The 26,125-nt window shown below is 37.3% G+C and overlaps 1 long non-coding RNA gene across 1 annotated transcript in view; it reads right to left on the bottom strand.

Annotated features, from left to right (window-relative positions):
- The window catches only part of LOC132528773 (uncharacterized), a 114,805-nt gene that overhangs the window by 27,752 nt on the left and 60,928 nt on the right, over nt 1-26,125 (bottom strand). Inside the window, exon 2 of the long non-coding RNA XR_009543294.1 lies at nt 9,660-9,782. This is a non-coding gene — a long non-coding RNA (uncharacterized LOC132528773). The remainder of the gene's footprint in view (nt 1-9,659; nt 9,783-26,125) is intronic.

The raw sequence follows: 26,125 nt of genomic DNA, 5'->3' as shown, positions 1-26,125 counted from the left end.
AATTCAAATGTTCAGTGGTATCAGACATAGATAAACAGCCCTTTGGCTCCATTTCCATGAAATAACAAACAACAACACGAACAAACATTTATTAAGCACTTACTATGTGCCAGGCATTATGCTCAATGCTTTGTAAGAATTACCTCATGGAATATTTACAACCCTCCTAGGCACAGACCATCCTTTTTTTTATACCACTTTTGCGGAGAAGGAAGCAAGACTTAAGAAGGTTGGCTGGTTGTTACCTCTTCAATATTTCCCATGCCTCTCCTGATGTCCACTTCCATGAGTTCTTTGAAAACCTCAGGTGTGCTCCCACTATCAAGACTGTACTTGCCCTTCCCTTTGCCTGAGTGCTCTTCTCCTAGAAGTCTTCACGGCTATTTCCCGTTCTTTCAAGTTTTTGACTGCAAAATCATTGTCTCACTGAAGTTTTTTCCTAGCTCAAATCTAAAATTTCCAATCAGCCATATACAGCATTTAGTATACCCCAAACCTACTTTACTTTTTTTCCTCAAGATACTTATTAGTAGCAAACATAGTATATAATTAACTAATTATCATTTCATTGTCTGTCTCTCCTATTAGGCTATACACTTTATGAGGATTTTTAGTTTTCCCACAATACTCTATCTCCAATATCCCCCTACCTGACTCGGTGAATGCTCAATAAATAAATATTAATTAAATGACTGAATGAAGCCACTGCCCAAGGTGCTGACTTGAATGGGGAATCCATCTAGACCATTAAATGTTATTTACTCAATCTTTAGCAACAGAGAGGACCAGCATTAGTGACGCTACTTCTGTGACCTTCCTTAGGCTATGAATACTTCCCTTACTGACTAATTTGCTGCCTAATTAATGCATTTTTTTTCTTGAACATTTTCAGTCTCTTATACTCTGGGAATCAGCCTTTAAGGGTACTGTTTTACAGGAAGTTCGATCATGAGAAGATAATTTAATGAAGGCAATTAACACAAAGAAAATCATTTAAAAGAGGAAGCAAATTTTCATAGGAAATTGTGAAAAATTACATTCTTAGACCTTAAAATTGATAATAAATTTATTTCATCTTTTATTTAACAAAATGTCTCATAATTGCCAGTATGTGTTCTTTTTTTAAAGAATAAATAAAAATCAATCCAGTGATACTTTCTGTAAAAAATATATCATGATACTCTGATATAATGATGTTCTTTGCTTTATTTGGACTTTCTCAGTTTGACTATAAGTAGATTCATTTTTATAAATGCATTTGTGAGTTTAAGTAATTTTCTCAAGGTCTTGTTTTAATTTCTTAATATCTTAATACTTCCCCTTTGAAATACTTTGTGTTAACATCCTGTTTTTGTTTTGCTTTTAACTTACCCAACTGCCAAACCTCATCTCTGATATCATGTTCAAAGATTTCATGAAATCCTTCATTTTATTTTCATTGTGTTACATTAACAGGTGTTATTATATATATATAATATATAACAGGTGTTAGTCAGACTCCACCAGAGACTAAGTGATGGGGGTATAAGTGGGAAAAACAGGATAGCAGCAGAATTAAGGATAGAAGAATGTTTTAAGTATATTAGTAAAAAAGTTGTGTTAAGATTTTAATTTTCCTATGCAATTTCAAAGTATGGGTAATTGGTTGATGAATATTCTAAAAAAAATACCGTTCACTTTATGATTCCTGGTGAAGTTTTAAAGAGCACCTCAGAGGTGCTATTACGTGGTAGGCACTATGCAAAGCGTTTTATATGTATATCACTCCCCACAACAGCTTGGTAAGAAGGAAACTGAATCTCAATACTCAGCTACTAAATGACAGACATTGTCTCTGCAACTCTCCACAAACTCCTGGCTCTTTCAACACAAAGTTAGCCTTTTAAATAGACAAAGCTACTAACGTAGTTTTATTTGAAGAGCTCTATATAGAAGGCTGCTCCATGAAATCCTTCCTTCCATTATTTTGCCAAAAATTCCCTTATTAGAGATTCCACAACCCTGAATTTACGACTTTAGAATTTTAGTTGGCCTATGGTTTTATGTCAAAGACGAATTTTTAACAGTCGGTTATAATGAAAATAGCAATGGCATTGGCCTTTGAAAACCTGCCTCCCGTTCAAATGATTTTACCTCTCTGAGTCTCAGTTTCCTTCCCTATAAACTGAGTATGACAACTTCATGCTGTGACTGAATGAAACTCAGAGAGACAATGCATGTAAAATGGAAATAGCAAATATATATATATGTCATCATGCAATAATTAACTCCAGATATAACACCTTAACCTGTAAATGAAAATGTCCTTGAAAATAAAGCCCTATAGCATATCCACCTAATAAAGATTGCCCACTCATTGTTTGGCAATTTGAAGATTGAAAAAATATAAATAATAACTTGAATTGTTCAGATATTTTTACCTGCAAACAATACATAACTACAAATTCACACTGGCTTTAAAAATGAGGGTATTTGTTATTTTATACAACAAGAAGTAAGAAGATGGGGAGAATATGCCAGGCTCTGCTTCCACCTCATATCAATCCTAGGCTCTGACCTAGTTCTAGGGCTTCACCCTCTGGTCTGGGAGCAAGACAGCAATTCTAGGAATCACACTTCACCACAAACATCAAGCAGGCATGTTCCTGCCTCAGGGCCTTTGCAGTTAATATTCCTTCTGCTAGAGATAACCTTTCTCTGTGGCTAATACCCCCTAGTATATTCAGGTCTCTGCTTAAAAGTTACTCTAACGAAAAATATGTTTTATCTTGCCCACGTAGGTACTTTTTCATACCAAAGATTGTTCAGAGATTTTTAAAAATATTTCAATTTATTAAAGTTATTCCTTTCCTGAAATCACATTTTTAATATTTCCAACTTACCTATTTGATTATTCTGTTTTTAAGACTAGTAATTTTAATCATTATCTTAAAAAAAACTTTGATTAATATATATTTTTTACTATCTTCGTTAAGTTTCTTTAGATATTTAAACTGTATTTACGAAGTTTATATATTTAATTTGTTCAAGTACCATGTCTATTTACCTTAAATAACAAATACTTCCAAAGTAAAATAATTCTTATAACTTAAATATTAAACAAGTCAGAGGATTGACTAGTCACTCTAACAGGTCAAATTCTCTTTAATATTACTTATACAAACAAATATTTATATTATCAAATATGTACATATTTCTTAATATAAAATATTAAGAGAATGGGTTTATTTTATTGTTACAAATATTCTTAAACTTAATTGTAGATCTACTAAGTGTTCAAAATCGACTACATAATAAGGAAATATACATCACACATTTTTCAGAAATACCTTTCCAAGTAATTTTTGAGGTCACTCTTAGCTTAGCCTGAAGTGACCGAAATTTAATGAAATCTGTTCATAATCCATAGCAAGGATTTCATGGTATAGAAGAAACTGTGATCATACAGAGGCTTCCCTTATTTTCGAGTAATATCATCGTTAATTTTTAAGATATATTAGAGTCTATAACTCCTATTCAAATGGTTGTATCATTTGAGCTAGTTTTCTTTTTGGTTGTCTCTTGAGATATGCAAATACCTTTGTTATCTAAATGTAAAGATCGTTGTTCATAACAGATTCTACATTCTTTTTATATACTCTTATCTCTTAGGATCACAAAGCAATTCTAGTCATTAAAATGATATCCAACTGTATTCTAGTTTTGTTTTGTTTTTTTGCGGTACGCGGGCCTCTCACTGTTGTGGCCTCTCCCGTTGCGGAGCACAGGCTTCGGACACACAGGCTCAGCGGCCATGGCTCACGGGCCTAGTCGCTCCGCGGCATGTGGGATCTTCCCAGACCGGGGCACGAACCCGTGTTCCCTTCATCAGCAGGCGGACTCTCAACCACTGCACCACCAGGGAAGCCCGTATTCTAGGTTTTTCAATCACAACTTCTATGTCACATAACATAGTGGAGATTTGTTGATCACATTTATTGAAAACAACATCCTTCCCACATTTCTCTATATTACATTACCTGACTTAAATTTTTCTTCACAGCACTTTTCATTCCCTGAGATATTATTGATTGATTGATTTATGTTTGTTTTATTTTTCTCTTTCCTCTAAAATATAAGCTCTATGAAGAGCTGTGACTTGTATTTTCTCTATATCCTCAAGACCTTGAAAAGTGCCTGGCACATAGGAGGCACTCAAAAATGATTATTGAATAGATGAGTGAATGAATGAAGGCGCCAGACATTCATCTCATGCCTCCTCATAAACTAATGTATTGGTAGAGAAAATCACTACCATGACTGTCTTAAGACTAATAGGTTCCATGGAGCTGGAGATGACTTTATTTCCTTATTGTCATAGGTGCTAGAAAGTGTGAAACACAATTCTGTAGGTAAACAACTAGGAATAGTCCACTTAAATGACTCTAATAATCACATTTGGAGATCAAGACAAAGGAGGCAGAGACGGTTTTAGGATGACAAAACACAATAACATAACAAGAGTTAGAGAGAAAGGTTTCTTCTCCTGAAGATTTTGACGCATCCCAGAAAGCCTCATAGGAGAAATCACATGACTATTTGATCTTACTATGCCCTCTAGAGTAGAGAATGGAGTTAAGACGCCTCTTATCCCAACCTCATAGATCACGTCGTAGAGATAAAAAAAGATTAAAATCTTAATTATTTTTTATTTGAGATGAAGAAAACTATTCTTATGTACTAGTTCTTTTATTACATTTTCTTAGATACATGTTAATAAGAAATATAATAATTTTCTATTGACAACTTTTCTTTAATAGAGTCTTTAATAGCTTAAATACTATAATGTATAACACACTCCACGTCACTTGCAAAGGTGTGGGTAACTCTATATCAAATAAAATGTTGCTAAGTAATGTAACCAATCCAACTGGCTAATAGCATTAACTGATTCAGAATTCCCTTCTAAAATTAGATAGAAGCTATACTACCCAACCAATATCCAGGTATAACTGGCCTTCAAAGCAGTTTTAGGGGTGAGCTCTTCAATACAGAACAGAATCTGGCTTCAGTGGTTTTACCTGATTCTTGCTTTATTCAGCAGCATCCAAATGCATAAGGTTCTTCAGTTGTAAGTCGAGTCATCTATTCCTCCCAGATGGTTATTAATTCTTAAAATTAATAACTTTAGTATAGTTATAATCCCTTAATTATGTAATTAGGGAGATGCCATATAGTCCTGACTACAGGTTAATAAGAAAGGGGAATTAAAGAAAACGGCTTTGGGCTTCCCTGGTGGCGCAGTGGCTGAAAGTCCGCCTGCCGATGCAGGGGACACGGGTTCGTGCCCTGGTCTGGGAAGATACCAGTGGAGCGGCTGAGCCCGTGAGCCATGGCCACTGAGCCTGCGCTCCGCAACGGGCGAGGAGAGGCCACAACAGTGAGAGGCCCGTGTACCGCAAAAAAAAAAAAAAAAAAAAAAAGAAGCAGAAAGAAAAGGGCTTTCAATAATTGCGAGGCTTTCTCATTGAAAATACTTGAAAAGAGATAAAAGTGTCTACTGGTCTACAACTTGTCTCTAAAAACAGATGTATATTGAAATGGACTTCAGTGGTGAGAGTTGAAGAAAACGTATAATTTTAGATTTGAAATGGAACTTTAGAAAGTCAAAAACTGCTTTTATTATTTTGATAATTCAGGAATTGGAATCTCATAACTTAAAGGATTTACACACAGTCACATAAAGAAGGGCTTGAACCAGAAATATGATGATACTGACATAATCTAGTGCTCTTTCTTCTCTGATGTCCTTGGTAAAAGAATATGAGTAAAAATCGATGGTAAAAATAAAATCTAGCTAAGAATAGGTACAAAAGTGGATATCCCCCCCAGAGAAGAGTCTTCATTAAAATTGGCTAAGTGTATATTATGTTAATTTATTAATTCAGCAAATACTTATTGAGTGACTGCCATGTCTACTAGGTATTATTCTAGGCACTGGGAATAGAGTAATGAATGAAAAAGACAAAAATTTTTCTCTCTCTCTCTCTTTCTTATATACATATAATTTCTTTCTTTCTTTAAAACAGTATATAAGCTTCCATTAAAAAGTAAAACTCACTTAAATATAACTAAACTATCAAGAAGAAACATAGCAAATAATAAATATCAATACAACTGTTAGCAATTAGCAATTAGATATTCATTATTTACATGGCCATAGAACAGATTGTAAAAGTGTTTATTATTTGCTAGTAAATGATGAACCCCTTGGATTAGGCAGTCATTTTGCATACATAAAAACAGAGAATTAAAGAAAAGATTAATTCTATGACCTTTTCAGGATGAAAGGATTGTAGTGACTAAGAGATCTCATTTATTCAGCTTCATTGGAAAGTAGCAGCTTCCATATATGTGAATTTCCTAGACTAATGGATTCATCCATTCATTAGTTTGACATACATTTGAGGAGAACTTCCTATTTGTCAAGTCTTATTCTAGGAACAGAGATATAGGAGAATAAAGGACAGTCTTGTCCTGATATAGTCATGTAACTAAGAAGTAAATAAATACATAGATATGTCCAAGGCAAGTACCTGGAAGAAAATTAAAGGGACACAAGTTTGGGGCGGGTCTGGAGAGGTGCCATTTTAAATAGTATGGTAATACGAGTTTTCTTGGAATCAAGATAAATTTTTATATTAATATTTTACACATGGAAAAGTTTTTGTGAAAAATGGCCCAACATAAATGTTTCAGAAACCTAGGTGATGTTAGTATTGATCAGCAGTAAGAAGACAATTTAATAATCACCATTTAAATAAATATATGAATACAATAACATGCATGTCTTGTGAACAGAGTAATTGCATCAAACGGAGAGAAATATTTATGTCTTCTTTCTACCTCTAGACTCCTAAGATCCTGACAATGGTTTCCATTGCTCCAGAATCTTAACACGACCTAATACACGACCTTGTCTAGTCCTTGGCTAACTATCAAGTTTCATTTCACATACTTTTTCTCTATATGCTATATCAATTAAATATTGGGAAGAGATCAGATACATTATTAAAACTGGAAGTAATAAAGCATTCTTATGGGAGTGATAGAAAATAAACATGTTATCAAATTACAAACAAGATAGCTATGGATAGTTGCGATGATAAGGTTATGGAAAGTCGTTGGTTAGGTTGGAGAAGATGCAGGCAAATACATGGAGGTCAGTAGAAGCCCAGGAAGGAAGGGAGGGAGATATGTAGGTATCTTTGGACAGCCTAGTTAAAGAATGAGAGCACATCAACTGCCAAGACTCAGAGAGAAGCATATTCCAGGTACAGACAACACAGAATGCAAACACCTTGAGTCAGAAGACCTTGTTATCTTACACAAACAGAACTGAGGCCAATGTTATTCATCTTAGCTATAATAGCTCAGTGCTTGATGTTATGAGGGGATTTGAAAGAAGCAGGTAGAAGCCAGATCATGAAACACCTTTTAGACCATGGCAAGGTCTTGGAATATATTCAGAGTGCAATGGGGAGGCATGGAAGAGGTGTAAACAGGGGAATGAGATAGTCTCATTTCATTTTAACCAGTTTTTACTGGCTCCTATGTAGATAACTGATTTCAAGAGATGAAGAGGCGATGCTCAGGAGCCTGCTGGTGGGCTATGCTAAGAATCCTGCTGAGAGATGGTGTAGACTTGGCAAGCACAGAGTTGCAAATAGACAGGATTTATGTCAGTACAAAAGCTTGCAATCTGTTCATGGAACCCCTTTCAACCAAGCCTTAAACAATATTGACTGAAAAGTAGAACTACAAAAGCAAAGTCCTTTCTTTTCATCTGTGACAGTCGCACTGACATAATTCTGTCTATTTGCAACTGTGTGTTGTGTCAAAAATCTACGCTTTAAAGATCTCTAATAAGAAATTAATGATGGTAAACAGTCCATTCTGTCAATAATAAGCACACACAAACCTTAGCAAATATTTAAAATGTGCTATCTTCACAGAGTCAATAATATTTTCAATATATTAGCCCTAAATAACATTACTGCATTGCCGATATTAGAAACTAGGGTTCAATGGGTTCTCATTATCAAAAGTTGAATGATTTAAGATTTATATGGAAGAAAACTGTAGATGCCCCTTTAGACTAAGACAGTTGTTTGGCTGCTGGGAGGGTTGCCTGGCAAGGACTTTGAGCTGAGTTCCTTTCCAGTCACGGCCTTAGATCAAAGTAAAATGCCTTGTCCTTTCCCTTCCCTGGGGGCATCACATCCATGGACTTGTCCTTGTGAGAGGCTGGACTTTGGTACCTTTTTGCTTCAACTTGGGACTCTGAAGGGCTATTCCCTTGGAGTTCTCTGAGGAATTGACTGAGGCTCTGTTGCAGCTGCATCACAATTTCTCCTCTGACCAATCCTGTTTTATTCTCTCCCTCACAGACACTGTTATGAAGAAATTATGTTTCTTTCCAAGAAACTACTTCCATGCAAATAACCATCTCAAGGTCTGTTTCCTAAGGAACTAGACCTAATATTAAAAATAAGCTTAAACCTATCTCAAATGAGTGATGAGAAGCAAAAATTTCTTGTTGGTCCTCAAGACAATCTGAAGGATTTGTCAGGAAATTGCTTTCTTTTTCACATTTATAACTTGAATTAGTGATGTTGAGCTACTAAGGCATTTTACCTAAAATATGGAATTGGTATTTTAAGCATAACATTAACTATTTTATCTATCATCTCTCTCTCTCTCTCTCCACGCTCCCCTCGCCACAAAATTGTTACACCAGCCAGAATAACTTGATGAAATGTGATATTTTGGAGGCCCTTCATTAAATTAGCGATACATCTAAAATTTAATCCACACTGGAAAATTTGTCATTAAACTTTGTATAAAACCTGACAATGGGCTTGCAAATACTTTTCTGGTTGCAAATATTTCTTGGAAGAAAAGAGATTTGCTGTCAGCGCTTCCTGTGTTGGTGGTCTAGATCAGCAGCCAGGAATTGCAGTTTCTATAGTTCTTGTATTCTGGTTAGGTTGTGATTTTTTCCAAAGCATTTTAGCATTTTAATTTGTGGTTAGAGCCAGCAGCAACTTGGGAGAAGAGTGGTCAGAGGTTTAGGAACCTCCCCACATTTTCTATTACTTTTGCCCATGAATGAGAATACAATCAAAATAAATATCATCCGTGGGCTTCCCTGGTGGTGCAGTGGAACACAGGGAACACAGGTTCGTGCCCCGATCCGGGAAGATCCCACATGCCGCGGAGCGGCTGGGCCCGTGAGCCATGGCCGCTGAGCCTGCACGTCCGGAGCCTGTGCTCTGCGACAGGAGAGGCCACAACAGTGAGAGGCCCATATACCGTAAAAAAAGTAAAAATAATAAATAAATACCATTTGTGTGTTATGTGAGACAACTTCAACCTGTATCCACTAGCTTCTTTTCCATAACCATTTCCTATATAGAAGTTTTTGAATTACCACTGATCACCTTCAGCTAGAAAGACAATGAATCACATTCTTTTCTGCAAAAAGAGCCCACTCAAGAAGATAAATAGATCAACAATTACACTTGCTGGATTTAGGAAATAAGCATTAAGGCAATGTGGCCAGTAATACTGTTTTTGAGAAATTTGAAAATATTTTTCAGTTTTACTGCAGGGCTCACCTGTTTCAAAAGGGATCAGACTTTCATCATGTCAGCAACTTGTCTCAGTCACAAGCATGTCCATCTGCGTGGTCAAAGCATGCTGGCTTCTTGGGTCATTAGTGAGCTCCTCATAGTAAGATTCTGGGTAAAAAAGTGATATAAGTGGTTGAGTTTTCCCCAATTCTGAATGGACAAAAGAAAACACTGACTTATTCAAACCTTAGTTTTGACATGTCAACCTTTTGAAGTGTTTGATGTAAGACAATGTTTCTATATGTCTAAAAGGAGAGGCTTACTTTAGATGCTAATCTTGCCGTGTTCTAATAGAACACAGGGTAGAGAATCTATGTGTTTTGAGTATAACTACTGGTTTCACAAAATTACTGCCAGTATCTGAGTTTGTTGTACTCCTCAGTCCTTCCTTAAAACTCCCTGTAGCTCAGGCTCAGAACTGACAAACTAGTTAATGAAATTAAAGGAGGCACTGTATTATGGGGACAATGTCCCAGTTATCAAAGAGCTCTTTTGGGGGTACAGTGAAAATACAGTCACCTTAATCTAGGGTGTGACTAATGACTGGGTTTTGCATTTCAAGATTGCTGCTTCATAACAGTAATATGAGAAATAAAGCATTCGTATTACTTTTCAAAGGTCACAGAAAAGAATTTATTTTCTGGCTAAGAGAAACTCTAATAAAAATTTTTTTAAAGCTTGCTTATCCCAGAAAATTTATGGTAAAGAATTTTAGAACCGTCACAAATAGAAATTTCAATGAAGATTCATATTTAAGCTGGACATATTTTTTTTTCCTTATTGTGCCTTGCTTCTCCACTGTATATGGTATCGAAGGGAGAAATGGTACATAGAGTCTTTGAATGCCATCACTGTAAATCATATATACAGCTGTAGAAAACAGACTCTGGAGAATAATATTGCTGCGGTGGGGGAAAGGCAGCTCAGGCCAAAGTAATTTAATTTATCTAACCTAAATCAAAATTTCAAGACTCACTAATGAAAGGATTGTATGTATTTTCCCTGTTTCTAATTCTTATTTTTCAGGCTGGCTTGTGTCCTTGCCTCCCATCCAAATCAATGTTAAATCGAAGAATCATAGTCTTAAAATTATTTGTTAAATAATTTAATAGACACTATAATGGGTTTTTTAGTTTGCCAAAAGCCACATGTTATTTTCAATAATACATAATATTATTTTGCACAGATATGTGTAAAATCTATTTTGGAAAATAGATAGCATAATCTAGCAGACAAGAGATTATGTTAGGTGGCAGTTTATGTTGTTTAAAATCTACCATTACAAGCTTACATGGTATTTATTTATTCAGGATGAATAATAATCTTCATTTCTCAAGGGCAATGCACTAGAAAATGTACATAAAATCTTGTCCACTGATTAACCTAACAGATAATAAAAGAATATGAGCATCATAAAATTTTTAAAAGTGTAAATGAGGAGTTAATATGAGAGGTGGGATTTACAAATCAGAAAAGAGAGAGGAAGCTCATTTTAATCTACCTTCTACGGTATTGTATTAGAGATAAAAACACAGAATCATTTCAATTAAAACAATGGTATTGGCTACATTCAATCTTTTTACTTTTATTTTTTTAATCTCAAGAGGTGAAATATAAAAATAGCTAAATGCTTGTGGGAATATTAAGGACTCAATTTAAATTATTTTGAATTCAAATGTAACTTTTACTAATACTGTTGAGCACTGGGAATAATTAGAATGATTTCAGCAAGGAAGGCTGGATATTTGAATAATTAACGACACAAGATTGATTTCAGGAGAAGCATCATATCTAAAATCAAATATTAGCATCCTTATAAAAGACAGGAATAGGGATAAAAGATAGCAAGAACCACATTTTACAACTATTTAGCCTCATTAATATCACAGATTTCTTGAAATAATAAAAATCTATTTGTATTAAATATAAATTTCAGTCTCATGATATCAATATTTGTTTCTTATAGAAAGTAATAATTGAATAATCATGTCCATAATTCTTATATTACAGTTGAATAGTTTCCCAAATTACTGTTTTTTGATCATTTTTGAATAGGCAATGTGTACAAATTATAAATGTTCAGCTATACTGAAGATTCCTTCCTACCTTTTCCCCCAAACCAACTACTTTCCCCAGAGCAAGTATTTTTTTTTTTTCCAGTTTCTGAAATATCTTGAATATCTTCAAATATTTGTGTTTGAGTATTTGGCTCATGGTAGGCTTTCACTGTTCTGTTCGTTTCTTTAATCACTCAACATTATATCTTATTGTTCATTCCGTATTAGTACATACAACTTTTAACAGTTGTGTAGTATTCCATAATTGACTTAATGAGTCCCTAGTGATAGATACTTGACGTTGTTTCCTTTTTTATTTTTTTTTGCCATTACAAGCAGTACTGAAATGAATATAATTGTTCATACATCTTTGAACACGTCTACAAAATGACTGCTAAAAGTTTAATTTCTGGTCAGAAGCTATATGGATTAATAATTTAACAAATGGCTAGAATTACCATCCAAAGAGGCTTAACCAATTTCTGTTTTCACAAGCAATGTGTGAGAGAGCCTATTTAAAAAATGTGTCAAAATACATTTTACAATTTTTGATCTTTGCCAAATGACAAGTGAAAAAATAGAATATTATTGTAGCTTCAGTTTGCATTTATCTGTTTTGTGTGGTTCAGATTTGTTCACTTATGTTTAAATGCCATAGTCTATTCTTTTCTATGTTCAAATCCTATACTGATGGTAAACATTGAAAACTTAAAAACACTTCATATTTGTGTATCTGCAAAATTGGTGCCTTATTTACGAGCATCTACTCTCTGCTAGGTCCACATTCTCACTGTTTCATGTGTCTTGGGTAGCCGGTTCAGTACCCTTTTGTTCCTTATTGAAGCAAAGAATCAAATCAGTTTTGAGTTTAGAAAGATGACTTTGGAAAATATGTATTCAACACAGCAGTACCGTACCCCATGGGCTGAGAAAAAGATAACCGAGAATAAATATCAATAATTACTTATTAAAATTCCAAAACAGGGAAAAATACCATTCTAATGACAATTAAAATATTTCTATAGTTCCAGAATAGAGCACCACAAATATGAGATTACATTTGAATTTCCAAAGTACTGATTTCTGTAAATACTTGAATTGATCATCATCATTGTATCTATTGTACATCTTTGTTTAGAACACATAGAGGCTATTAAATTTAATTACTTTCCCCTAAGGTTTTCATGGTAAAGGTACATGCAAAGGTAAGTCTTCTAAGTTAGAACAGATTCTCATGAATAAGGATGTCATTTATTTATTACAATTTGGAAGAAGCAGCAGGTCTGAAAACTGCCTACTTCAAGTTCTGGACAAGAATAAAAGTATGAGAGAGAAGGCATGTCTAATTTTGAATGATATGCCTGAGGAACTTTTCAGCAGGATCCACTCACCATTTCTTTGATATACTCTCTGAGTTTTGCTGGACAAGTTTTACAAAGAAATATGGGTAGAGGACTTAAGCCCTAGCACCTAACTATTGCTCCTCTGCTTCCTATCAGGCCTATCATTTTTGAAGTTAATTTTGTATATTATTAAACATTGAAAATAAGACAAAGTAATATAAAATAAGTACTTTGACAATTTATATTTATATTCTTTTACATTAGGACATTAATATTTAAAATTAGATGCTTATTTCTACCTATAATTTGAAACTTTACATTTATCTTATGGTTGTTCAATAAAAAAAACAAAAACATCACCTGAAATATGTGCTAAACCAAACTCCTTCCTTCTAAACATTATGTCCAAAACCATTTAAAATATATTCTGACTATATGTATGTAGAAGAATTCCAGGTTAAAACAAGTGGGCTTCTTGTTTGTTTTATACATAAACTAACAATGACAACAACAAAAACATAAGACACACCTTGTTTGGATTACCTAGTCACACTTATTTGGTAGTATAAAGAAAATTTCAAGACTCTCAAATATGTTACAAGGATCTAGAAAAAGAAAGAAAAAAGTGAAATGAAATATGAGGAAAGGACCCTTGTACATGTGAGTAACAATGTTAAAGATATCTCCTGCAATGGAATTTTGTAATGAAGCACCTTTGAATATTTTGGAATTCTTTCCAAGAAAATTTATAAGATAATCTATAAAGAAAATTTTTATACTATGTTCTTCAATTTCCCACTAGACTCCAGGTATTTAGTACAGAGTAGGTACTCATGTTTTTGCTGAATAAATGATCACAAAAGTATATACAGATGCTTCCTAAATTACCAAACTCAACTAGGTATATAACCAGAAAGACACACAGAGAAGTAGAAATCTTGTGGGGAGGTCATCTCCTCTCAGATGAGAACCTTTGTTATATTCAATATCTTTCATGTTAAAAACCAATCTGATAATAGGAACAGAGGGATTGGTTGGGGAATAAGGGACAATGAAGGGTATTTAGGGAAAAGATACTATGATCTGTGGATCTAAGGGCTTAGATTTCAACTCTGGCTCTGCCATTTACCAGCTGTGCAGCTTTGGACAAGTTTCTTAGTCTCTCTCACCTCTTGTATCCTTACCTTTAAAGTATTTATAAAATGTTAACTACCTCATGGGTATGGCAAAAAATACTGATCACCAAAAATCCATGTGCTCCTGACTCAAGGCCAGACACTATCAAACTCTTAGAGGAAAACATAGGCAGAACACTCTATGACATAAATCACAGCAAGATCCTTTTTGACCCACCTCCTAGAGAAATGGAAATAAAAACAAATAAACTAATGGGACCTAATGAAACTTCAAAGCTTTTGCACAGCAAAGGAAACCATAAACAAGACCAAAAGACAACCCTCAGAATGCGAGAAAATATTTGCAAATGAAGCAACTGACAAAGGATTAACCTCCAAAATTTACAAGCAGCTCATGCAGCTCAATAACAAAAAAACAAACAATCCAATTAAAAAAAGGGCAGAAGACCTAAATAGACATTTCTCCAAAGAAGATATACAGATTGCCAACAAACACATGAAAGAATGCTCAACATCATTAGTCATTAGAGAAATTCAAATCAAAACTAAAATGAGATATCATCTCACACCTGTCAGAATGACCATCATCAAAAAAATCTAGAAACAATAAATGCTGGAGAGGGTGTGGAGAAAAGGGAACACTCTTGCACTGTTAGTGGGAATGTAAATTGATACAGACATTATGGAGAACAGTATGGAGTTTCCTTAAAAAACTACAAATAGAACTACCATACAACCCAGCAATCCCACTACTGGGCATATACCCTGAGAAAACCATAATTCAAAAAGAGTCATGTACCAAAATGTTCATTGCAGCTCTATCTACAATAGCCAGGGCATGGAAGCAACCTAAGTGTCCATCAACAGATAAATGGATAAAGAAGATGTGGCACATATATACAATGGAATATTACGCAGCCATAAAAAGAAACGAAATTGAGTTATTTGTAGTCAGGTGGATGGACCTAGAGTCTGTCATACAGAGTGAAGTAAGTCAAAAAGAGAAAAACAAATACCGTATGCTAACACATATATATGGAATATAAGAAAAAAAACAAACGAAAGGTCATGAAGAACCTAGGGGTAAGACGGGAATAAAGACACAGACCTACCTAGAGCATGGAGTTGAGGATACAGGGAGGGGGAAGGGTAAGCTGTGACAAAGTGAGAGAGTGGCATGGATATATATACACTACCAAACATAGAATAGATAGCTAGTGGGAAGTAGCCGCACAGCACAGGGAGATTAGCTAAGTGGTTTGTGACCACCTAGAGGGGTGGGATAGGGAGGGTGACGCAAGAGGGAAGAGATATGGGAACATATGTATATGTATAACTGATTCACTTTGTTATAAAGCAGAAACGAACACACCACTGTAAAGCAATTATACTCCAATAGAGATGTTAAGAGTGGCGGGAGCTTCGAGACTAGGGCGGTGCGAAAGGTAGGAGGTGTGGAGAATTTGGCTTTTCGAAAAAGCGTTTGCTGTCTGATCCAAACAAAAGTGAGGCATGGCTTCCGGGAAGATGGCGGAAGAGTAAGACGCGGAGATTACCTTCCTCCCCACAGATACACCACAAATACATCTACACGTGGAACAACTCCTACAGAACACCTACTGAACGCTGGCAGAAGACGTCAGACCTCCCAAAAGGCAAGAAACCCCCATGTACCTGGGTAGAGCAAAAGAAAAAAGAATAAACAGAGACAAAAGGACAGGGACGGGACCTGCACCAGTGGGAGGGAGCTGTGAAGGAAGAAAGTTTTCCACACACTAGGAAGCCCCTTCGCGCGCGGAGACTGCAGGTGTTGGAGGGGGAAGCTTCGGAGTCGCGGAGGAGAGCACAACAACAGAAGTGCGGAGGACAAAGCGGAGAGATTCCCACACAGAGGATCAGGGCCGACCGGCACTCACCAGCTGGAGACGCTTGTCTGCTCACCCGCCGGGGCGGGCGCGGCTGGGAGTTGAGGCTCGGCTTCGGTCGGAGCGCCGGAAGAAGACTGGGGTTGGTGGCGTGAACACAGCCTGCAGGGGGTTAGTGCGCCATGGCTAGCCGGGAGGGAGTCCGGGGAAAAGTCTGGAGCTGCCAAAGAGGCAAGAGACTTTCTCTTCCCTCTTTCTGTGCGCGAGGAGAGGGGATTAATTAAGAGCGCTGCTTAAAGGAGCTCCAGAGATGGGCGCGAGCTGCGGCTAAAAGCACAGACCCCAGAGACGGGCATGAGACGCTAAGGCTACTGCTGCCGCCACCAAGAAGCCTGTGTGCGAGCACAGCACACTATCCACACCCCCGTTCCGGGGAGCCTGTGCAGCCCGCCACTGCCAGGGTCCTGGACCCCGGGACCACTTCCCCCGGAAGAACGCACAGCGCGCCTCTCGCTGGTGCAACGTCACGCCGGCCTCTGCCAACGCAGGCTCGCCCCGCCCCCTCCGTGCCCCTCCCTCCCCCCCCCGCCCCCCCCGCCTGAGTGAGCCGGAGTCCCGGAAGCAGCTGCGCCTTTAACCCCGTCCTGTCTGAGCGAAGAACAGACGCCCTCAGGCGACCTACACGCAGAGGCGGGGCCAAATCCAAACCTGCGCCCCTGGGAGCTGTGAGAGCAAAGAAGAGAAAGGGAAGTCTCTCCCAGCAGCCTCAGAAGCAGCGGATTAAAGCTCCACAATCAACTTGATGTACTGCATCTGTGGAATACATGAATAAACAACGAATTATCCCAAATTAAGGAGGTGGACTTTGAGAGCAAGATTTATGATTTTTTCCCCTTTTCCTCTTTTTGTGAGTGTGTATGTGTATGCTTCTGTGTGAGATTTTGTCTGTATAGCTTTGCTTCCACCATTTGTCCAAGGGTTCTATATGTCCGGTTTTTTGTTTTGCTTTGTTTTGTTTTTTTAATTTTTTTCTTAATAATTATTTTTTAATTTTAATAAATTTATTATATTTTATCTTACTTTATTTTATTTTACTTTAACTTCTTTCTTTTTTTCCTTCCTTCCCTCCTTCCTTCCTCCCTCCCTCCCTCCTTTCTTTCTTCCTTTCTACTTCTACTAATTCTTTCTACTTTTTCTCCCTTGTATTCTGAGCCATGTGGATGAAAGGCTCTTGGTGCTGCAGCCAGGAGTCAGTGCTGTGCCTCTGAGGTGGGAGAGCCAACTTCAAGACACTGGTCCACAAGAGACCTCCCAGCTCCACATAATATCAAACGGCGAAAATCTCCCAGAGATCTCCATCTCAACACCAGCACCCAGTTTCACTCAACGACCAGCAAGCTACAGTGCTGGACATCCTATGCCAAACAACTAGCAAGACAGGAACACAACCCCACCCATTAGCAGAGAGGCTGCCTAAAATCATAATAAGTCCACAGACACCCCAAAACACACCACCAGATACAGTGGAATAACTGAGGACATGGAAAGGAGACGTGACCCATGAGCCCCCCCCGCCCCAGCAACCTGGGGGCTGGCGAATAAGCCAGAACTGCAAACAGTCCTGATTGCTTTGAGCCCCCCGGCAAACCAGGGGCATGCGAATAAGCCAGAGCTGTGAACAGTCCTGAATGCTTTGAGCACCCCCGCGGCAAACCGGGGGCCTGCAAAAAAGCATTGAGTGCTTTGAGCACTGATCCAGTATAATCAGAGTGGTGGGAATGCAAGGAAATGTCCTTGTGCTACTTCAATATAATCAAAATAATGGTGGGAACTTTGTGCTGCTTTTGCACTCAAGGACGAAGCACGGCATGTTCTCAAGAAAGCCAATTATTGCTTGTATAATTAATAAAAACATAGGTTGCTGCTTTGGCATTTCTGAAATGTTAAGAAGACAAGTCTTAAAGTGTAAACCTAGATAATGCTTTAATAAAAGCTACCACAGCAGGACAGACGGCGCTGTTTTGCCTGAGCGAGCGGCAGCCCTCTACTGCTATGCTTCCGCACAATTCATCTCGTGTGATGAGCTTACTTTCGGCCCTGTCATAAGATAAACTACAACATTTGGCGCCCGAACAGGGACTTGCGGGTAAGTAATCGCGTAATCGCGGGACCGAAGGGGAAATTGGTCCACTCAGAGTAAGCAAAACCTTCGGCAACAGTAGAGTAACTGTAATGGGGAATTCCCATTCAGTAGAATTTCAATACATTAGACTCCTGAAACAGTTATTACGGAGTTCAGTAGTGAAAGTGAAATCAGAATCTTTTGATGAATTGTTTGCGCTGGTACGTAAACATTGCTACTGGTTTCAATCTACTGGTCATAACCAGTTGAATTTAAAAGTTTGGAAACAGGTTATGCAAGCCTTAAGAAGAGCTCATCAGCATGGAGACACTATATCTGTCCGTGTTTGGTCTCTTTGTAAATTAATTTCCCTTGCCCTGGCACCATTACAGTCTGAGACGGAAAGTGAAAATGGGGTGCGCCCTTAGCGTCCAAATTCTGCTCCCGATCACTGCTACTTTTCGCCCCCCGCGCCACGGCCTCCTTACAGCCCGGCTGCTCAGTGAGTCTCCTATAGAGGACCTTCCTCCGCCTCCTCCTCCCCTTGTGTCTGAGACAGGAGAGGATTTTTCAGATTCCAGTGATGAAGGGGCTTTTTCTGATGATGATAAAGAACGCGAGCAGACTAGCAAACAAAATGAGATGCCGCTTTCTCAACAGAATGAGATTTCTGATATACTTTCAAAGTTAAAAAATTTGATGGTTAAATTGGAAGAAAATAAAAACAATGCTACCACTCCTTTATATCAGGAGCCATGTCCTACTATTCCTTCGGCTCCTCCTTTAGAATTAACAGCTTATCCTGTTGGAGCCTCTCGTCAGTTTCGCTTTCCTCTAAAACCTAAATCTAATAAAATATTGTTGGAAGAAGAGATAAATAAAGAAAAAAAGCAATATTCTGAATCATTTTTTGCTTTCCCTATTGTGAAACAAGCTATGCCTGCTAATGATCCATTTCCGAATGGATATATAAACGTTGAGTATAACCCTCATGATGTAAAAATTTTAAAAATGCTAAAAAAAGCCATTAATGCGCATGGGATACATTCTAATTATGTTCAAGGTCTTTTGTCTAGGTATGCTTCCAAAAACATATTAATTCCTCAAGATTGGGAGGCGCTTGCCAAGACTGTTCTTGAACCTGGACAATATATACAGTTTAAGACTTGGTGGAAAGAAGAAGGCGCCTCCATTGACCTGGGGGCAAATGAAAAAGTTTACAGGCACTGCTGAAAATCTTGTCATTTCACAGGGTAAACCCCTCACTAGCACCAATCTTTTTGTGGCTATGTTGGCAATGTTGTCTACACAGGTAATAAGCATATCAGCCAATGAGATAAATTGTACTAACCATACTTATTGGACTTATATTCCTAACCCTCCTCTTAATATGGAGGTTACCTGGTGGGATGCCCCAATTCTTGTATATGTAAATGAGTCTGGATGGTTGCCTGGTCCTTTTGATGACAGAGGCCCTTTAAAGCCGGAAAAAAAAGAAAGGATAATAGAAAATTACACTGTGGGTGTTAATGGACCTCCTATTTGTATGGGAAAAGGAGATCATTGCCTTAAAATGAATTATCAGGCATGGTTAAGTGTTGTCAAAAATAAAAGCAGATATCATGGGTTATATCTTTTGAGTGCTTATAGTTTTAAAAGTTCTAATTCCACTCTTAATGAGAATGTTTCCGCACCCTCTTTGCCTCCATGCCAGGTGCCTCTTGTGGATCGATTATTGGATTGGGTCCATTGGACTCGATGCCGAGGAGAAATGGCTTGGGTTCTTATTAATACTTCTTGGGGAAGCGTCATTGATTAGAGCCCTTTTGGCTCCGCCGGAGGAAAAAGGGGTCTGAAGAATTTACACTGGCATAGAGAGGATAACACTATTTATAGCAATACTATTAATGATACCATAGTATAACATGCAGGAGGGTTTTCTCCTCCTGGTCCTCATTTAAATGGATATCCTATTCAAAAGGATTTATGGAAGCTTATGACAGCTTTGAAAAAGATTAATGCCTGGGTAGGACATATGGTTAACAAATCTGGAAATCATAGTTTAACTTTTCATGAAAATGTTACTCGATATACTCGTAGTTGTGTGAAATTACCTTATATATTGTTAAAGGGACCAGCTGTATGGAATAAAACTCAAGGTATTATAATGGGTAAAAATTGCTCTCTGTATACCTGCATTAACTCTAGTATATCTTTTAACAGATCTACTGAAAGTTCATAGATCTTACGAGCTCGGACAGGTCTTTGACTTCCTGTCAATCTTAGAAGGGAATGACAAGAATCTCTTCCTATGGCTGTTTTACAATATTTAGCTGATGCATTAAAAAGAAGTAAAAGATTTGTAGAAATGTTGATTACAGCTGTCATGGGTATTATAGCCGTAACAGCTTCTACTGCAGGATTGCTAATGCTCATTATAATAATAATCATATATTTAATTATAGTTTATGTTTAAACTATATGTTTAATTATAGTCCGACGACGATTGAAAGTCACCTGCCATACAATATCGCAACAAGCTGCTGTGTTTTCCTTGATGCTGCACAAGCTGCAAAATAATTCCATGTAGTTTAGTACCAAAAGTAATGCTGCCGTGTTCTCCTTGATGCTACAAAAATTGCAAAACAAAAAGGGGGAAATGTAGTGGAATAACTGAGGACATGGAAAGGAGACGTGACCCATGAGCCCCACCCACACCCCAGCAAACTGGGGGCTGGCGAATAAGCCAGAACTGCAAACAGTCCTGAATGCTTTGAGCACTCCCCCGGCAAACCGGGAGCCTGCAAAAAAGCATTGAGTGCTTTGGGCACTGATCCATGAGATGTCCTCAGTATAATCAGAGTGGTGGGAACGCAAGGAAATGTCCTTGTGCTACTTCAGTATAATCAAAATAATGGTGGGAACTTTGTGCTGCTTTTGCGCTCAAGGACGAAGCACGGCATGTTCTCAAGAAAGCCAATTATTGCTTGTATAATTAATAAAAACATAGGTTGCTGCTTTGGCATTTCTGAAATGTTAAGAAGACAAGTCTTAAAGTGTAAACCTAGATAATGCTTTAATAAAAGCTACCACAGCAGGACAGATGGCGCTGTTTTGCCTGAGCGAGCGGCAGCCCTCTACTGCTGTGCTTCCACACAATTCATCTCGTGTGATGAGCTTACTTTCAGCCCTGTCATAAGATAAACTACAACAACCAGACGTGGACCTGCCCACCAGAGAGACAAGATCCAGCCTCATCCACCAGAGTACAGGCACTAGTCCCCTCCACCAGGAAGTCTACACAACCCACTGAACCAACCTTAGCCACTGGGGACAGACACCAAAAACAACGGGAACTACAAACCTGCAGCCTGCAAAAAGGAGACCCCAAACATAGTAAGATAAGCAAAATGAGAAGACAGAAAAACACACAGCAGATGAAGGAGCAAGATAAAAATCCACCAGACCTAACAAATGAAGAGGAAATATGCAGTCTACCTGAAAAAGAATTCAGAATAATGATAGTAAAGATGATCCAAAATCTTGGAAATAGAATAGACAAAATGCAAGAAACATTTAAAAAGGACCTCGAAGAATTAAAGATGAAACAAGCAACGATGAACAACACAATAAATGAAATTTAAAATACTCTAGATGGGATCAATAGCAGAATAACTGAGGCAGAAGAACGGATAAGTGACCTGGAAAGTAAAATAGTGGAAATAACTACTGCAGAGCAGAATAAAGAAATAGAATGAAAAGAACTGAGGACAGTCTCGAGACCTCTGGGACAACATTAAACGCACCAACATTCGAATTATAGGGGTCCCAGAAGAAGAAGAGAAAAAGAAAGGGACTGAGAAAATATTTGAAGAGATTATATTTGAAAACTTCCCTAATATGGGAAAGGAAATAGTTAATCAAATCCAGAAGGCACAGAGTCCCATACAAGATAAATCCAAGGAGAAATACGCAAGGCACATATTAATCAAACTGTCAAAAATTAAATACAAAGAAAACATATTAGAAGCAGCAAGGGAAAAACAACAAATAACACACAAGGGGATCCCCATAAGGTTAACAGCTGATCTTTCAGCAGAAACTCTGCAAGCCAAAAGGGACTGGCAGGACATATTTAAAATGAAGGAGAAAAACCTGCAACCAAGATTACTCTGCCCAGCAAGAATCTCACTCAGATTTGTTGGAGAAATTAAAACCTTTACAGACAAGCAAAAGCGGAGAGAGTTCAGCACCACCAAACCAGCTTTACAACAACTGCTAAAGGAACTTCTCTAGGCAAGAAACACAAGAGAAGGAAAAGACCTACAATAACGAACCCAAAACAAGAAAATGGGAACAGGAACATACATATCGATAATTACCTTAAATGTAAATGGACTAAATGCACCCACCATAAGACACATATTGGCTGAATAGATACAAAAACAAGACCCATATATATGCTGTCTAAAAGAGACCCACTTCAGACCTAGAGACACATATAGACTGAAAGTAAGGGGATGCAAAAAGATATTTCATGCAAATGGAAACGAAAAGAAAGCTGGAGTAGCCATTCTCATATCAGACAAAATAGACTTTAAAACAAAGACTATTAGAAGAGACAAAGAAGGACACTACATAATGATCAAGGGATCGATCCAAGAAGAAGATATAACAATTGTAAATATTTATGCACCCAACATAGGAGCACCTCTATACATAAGGCAAATACTAACAGCCATAAAAGGGGAAATTGACAGTAACACATTCATAGTAGGGGACTTTAACACCCCACTTTCACTAATAGACAGATCATCCAAAATGAAAATAAATAAGGAAACACAAGCTTTAAATGATACATTAAACAAGATGGACTTAATTGATATTTATAGGACACTCCATCCAAAAACAACAGAATACACATTTTTCTCAAGTGCTCATGGAACGTTCTCCAGGATAGATCATATCTTAGGTCACAAATCAAGCCTTGGTAAATTTAAGAAAATTGAAATTGTATCAAGTATCTTTTCCGACAACAATGCTGTGAGACTAGATATCAATTACAGGAAAAGATCCGTAAAAAATACAAACACATGGAGGCTAAATAATACACTACTTAATAATGAAGAGATCACTGAAGAAATCAAAGAGGAAATTAAAAAATACCTAGAAACAAATGACAATGGAGACACGATGACCCAAAATCTATGGGATGCAGCAAAAGCAGTTCTAAGAGGGAACTTTATAGCAATACAATCCTACCTTAAGAAACAGGAAACATCTCGAATAAACAACCTAACCTTGCACCTCAAGCAATTAGAGAAAGAAGAACAAGAAAACCCCAAAGTTAGCTGAAGGAAAGAAATCATAAAAATCAGATCATAAATAAATGAAAAAGAAATGAAGGAAATGATAGCAAAGATCAATAAAACTAAAAGCTGGTTCTTTGAGAAGATAAACAAAATTGATAAACCATTAGCCAGACTCATCAAGAAAAAAAGGGAGAAGACTCAAATCAATAGAATTAGAAATGAAAAGGAGAAGTAACAACTGACACTGCAGAAATACAAAAGATCACGAGAGATTACTACAGACAACTCTATGCCAATAAAATGGACAACCTGGAAGAAATGGACAAATTCTTAGAAATGCACAACCTGCCAAGACTGAATCAGGAAGAAATAGAAAATATGAACAGACCAATCACAAGCACTGAAATTGAAACTGTGATTAAAAATCTTCCAACAAACAAAAGCCCAGGACCAGATGGCTTCACAGGCGAATTCTATCAAACATTTAGAGAAGAGCTAATACCTATCCTTCTCAAACTCTTCCAAAATATAGCAGAGGGAGGAACACTCCCAAACTCATTCTATGAGGCCACCATCACCCTGATACCAAACCAGACAAGGATATCACAAAGAAAGAAAATTACAGGCCAATATCAATGATGAACATAGATGCAAAAATCCTCAACAAAATACTAGCAAACAGAATCCAACAGCACATTAAAAGGATCATACACCATGATCAAGTGGGGTTTATTCCAGGAATGCAAGTATTCTTCAATATATGCAAATCAATCAATGTGATACACCATATTAACAAATTGCAGGAGAAAAACCATATGATCATCTCAAAAGATGCAGAGAAATCTTTTGACAAAATTCAACACCGATTTATGATAAAAACCCTGCAGAAAGTAGGCATAGAGGGAACCTTCCTCAACATAATAAAGGTCATATATGACAAACCCACAGTCAACATCGTCCTCAATGGTGAAAAACTGAAAGCATTTCCACTAAGATCAGGAACAAGACAAGGTTGCCTACTCTCACCACTCTTATTCAACATAGTCTTGGAAGTTTTAGCCACAGCAATCAGAGAAGAAAAGGAAATAAAAGGAATCCAAATTGGAAAAGAAGAAGTAAAGCTGTCACTGTTTGCAGATGACATGATACTATACATAGAGAAACCTAAAGATGCTACCACAAAACTACTAGAGCTAATCAATGAATTTGGTAAAGTAGCAGGATACAAAATTAATGCACAGAAATCTCTGGCTTTCCTATACACTAATGATGAAAAATCTGAAAGTGAAACCAGGAAAACACTCCCATTTACCACTGCAACAAAAAGAATAAAATACCTAGGAATAAACCTACCTAAGGAGACAAAAGACCTGTATGCAGAAAATTATAAGACACTGATTAAAGAAATTAAAGATGATACAAATGGAGAGATATACCATGTTCTTGGACTGGAAGAATCAATATTGTGAAAATGACTCTACTACCCAAAGCAATCTACCGATTCAATGCAATCCCTATCAAACTACCACTGGCATTTTTCGCAGAACAAGAACAAAAAATTTCACAATTTGTATGGAAACACAAAAGACCCCGAATAGCCAAAGCAATCTTGAGAATGAAAAACGGAGCTGGAGGAATCAGGCTTCCTGACTTCAGACTATACTACAAAGCTACAGTAATCAAAACAGTATGGTACTGGCACAAAAACAGAAAGATAGATCAATGGAACAGGATAGAAAGCCCAGAGATAAACCCACGCACATATGGTCACCTTATCTTTGATTAAAGAGGCAGGAATGTACAGTGGAGAAAGGACAGCCTCTTCAATAAGTGGTGCTGGGAAAACTGGACAGCTACATGTAAAAGTATGAGGTTAGATCACTCCCTAACACCATACAGAAAAATAAGCTCAAAAAGGATTAAAGACCTAAATGTAAGGCCAGAAACTATCAAACTCTTAGAGGAAAACATAGGCAGAACACTCTATGACATAAATCACAGCATGATCCTTTTTGACCCACCTCCTAGAGAAATAGAAATAAAAACAAAAATAAACAAATGGGACCTAATGAAACTTCAAAGCTTTTGCACAGTAAAGGAAACCATAAACAAGACCAAAAGACAACCCTCAGAATGGGAAAAAAAATATTTGCAAATGAAGCAACTGACAAAGGATTAATCTCCAAAATTTATAAGCAGCTCATGCAGCTCAATAACAAAAAAACAAAAACCCAATCCAAAAATGGGCAGAAGACCTAAATAGACATTTCTCCAAAGAAGATATACAGACTGCCAACAAATACATGAAAGAATGCTAAACCTCATTAATTATTAGAGAAATGCAAATCAAAACTACAATGAGATATCATCTCACACCAGTCAGAATGGCCATCATCAAAAAATCTACAAACAATAAATGCTGGAGAGGGTGTGGAGAAAAGGGAACACTCTTGCACCGTTGGTGGGAATGTAAATTGATACAGCCACTTGGAGAACAGTATGGAGGTTCATTAAAAAACTACAAATAGAACCACCATATGACTCAGCAATCCCACCACTGGGCATATACACTGAGAAAGCCATAATTCAAAAAGAGTCATGTACCAAAATGTTCAT

Source organism: Lagenorhynchus albirostris, chromosome 11 (genome assembly GCF_949774975.1).
Source record: "Lagenorhynchus albirostris chromosome 11, mLagAlb1.1, whole genome shotgun sequence".
NCBI classification, from domain to species: domain Eukaryota; kingdom Metazoa; phylum Chordata; class Mammalia; order Artiodactyla; family Delphinidae; genus Lagenorhynchus; species Lagenorhynchus albirostris.
This window is presented reverse-complemented; position numbering and strand designations above follow the sequence as displayed.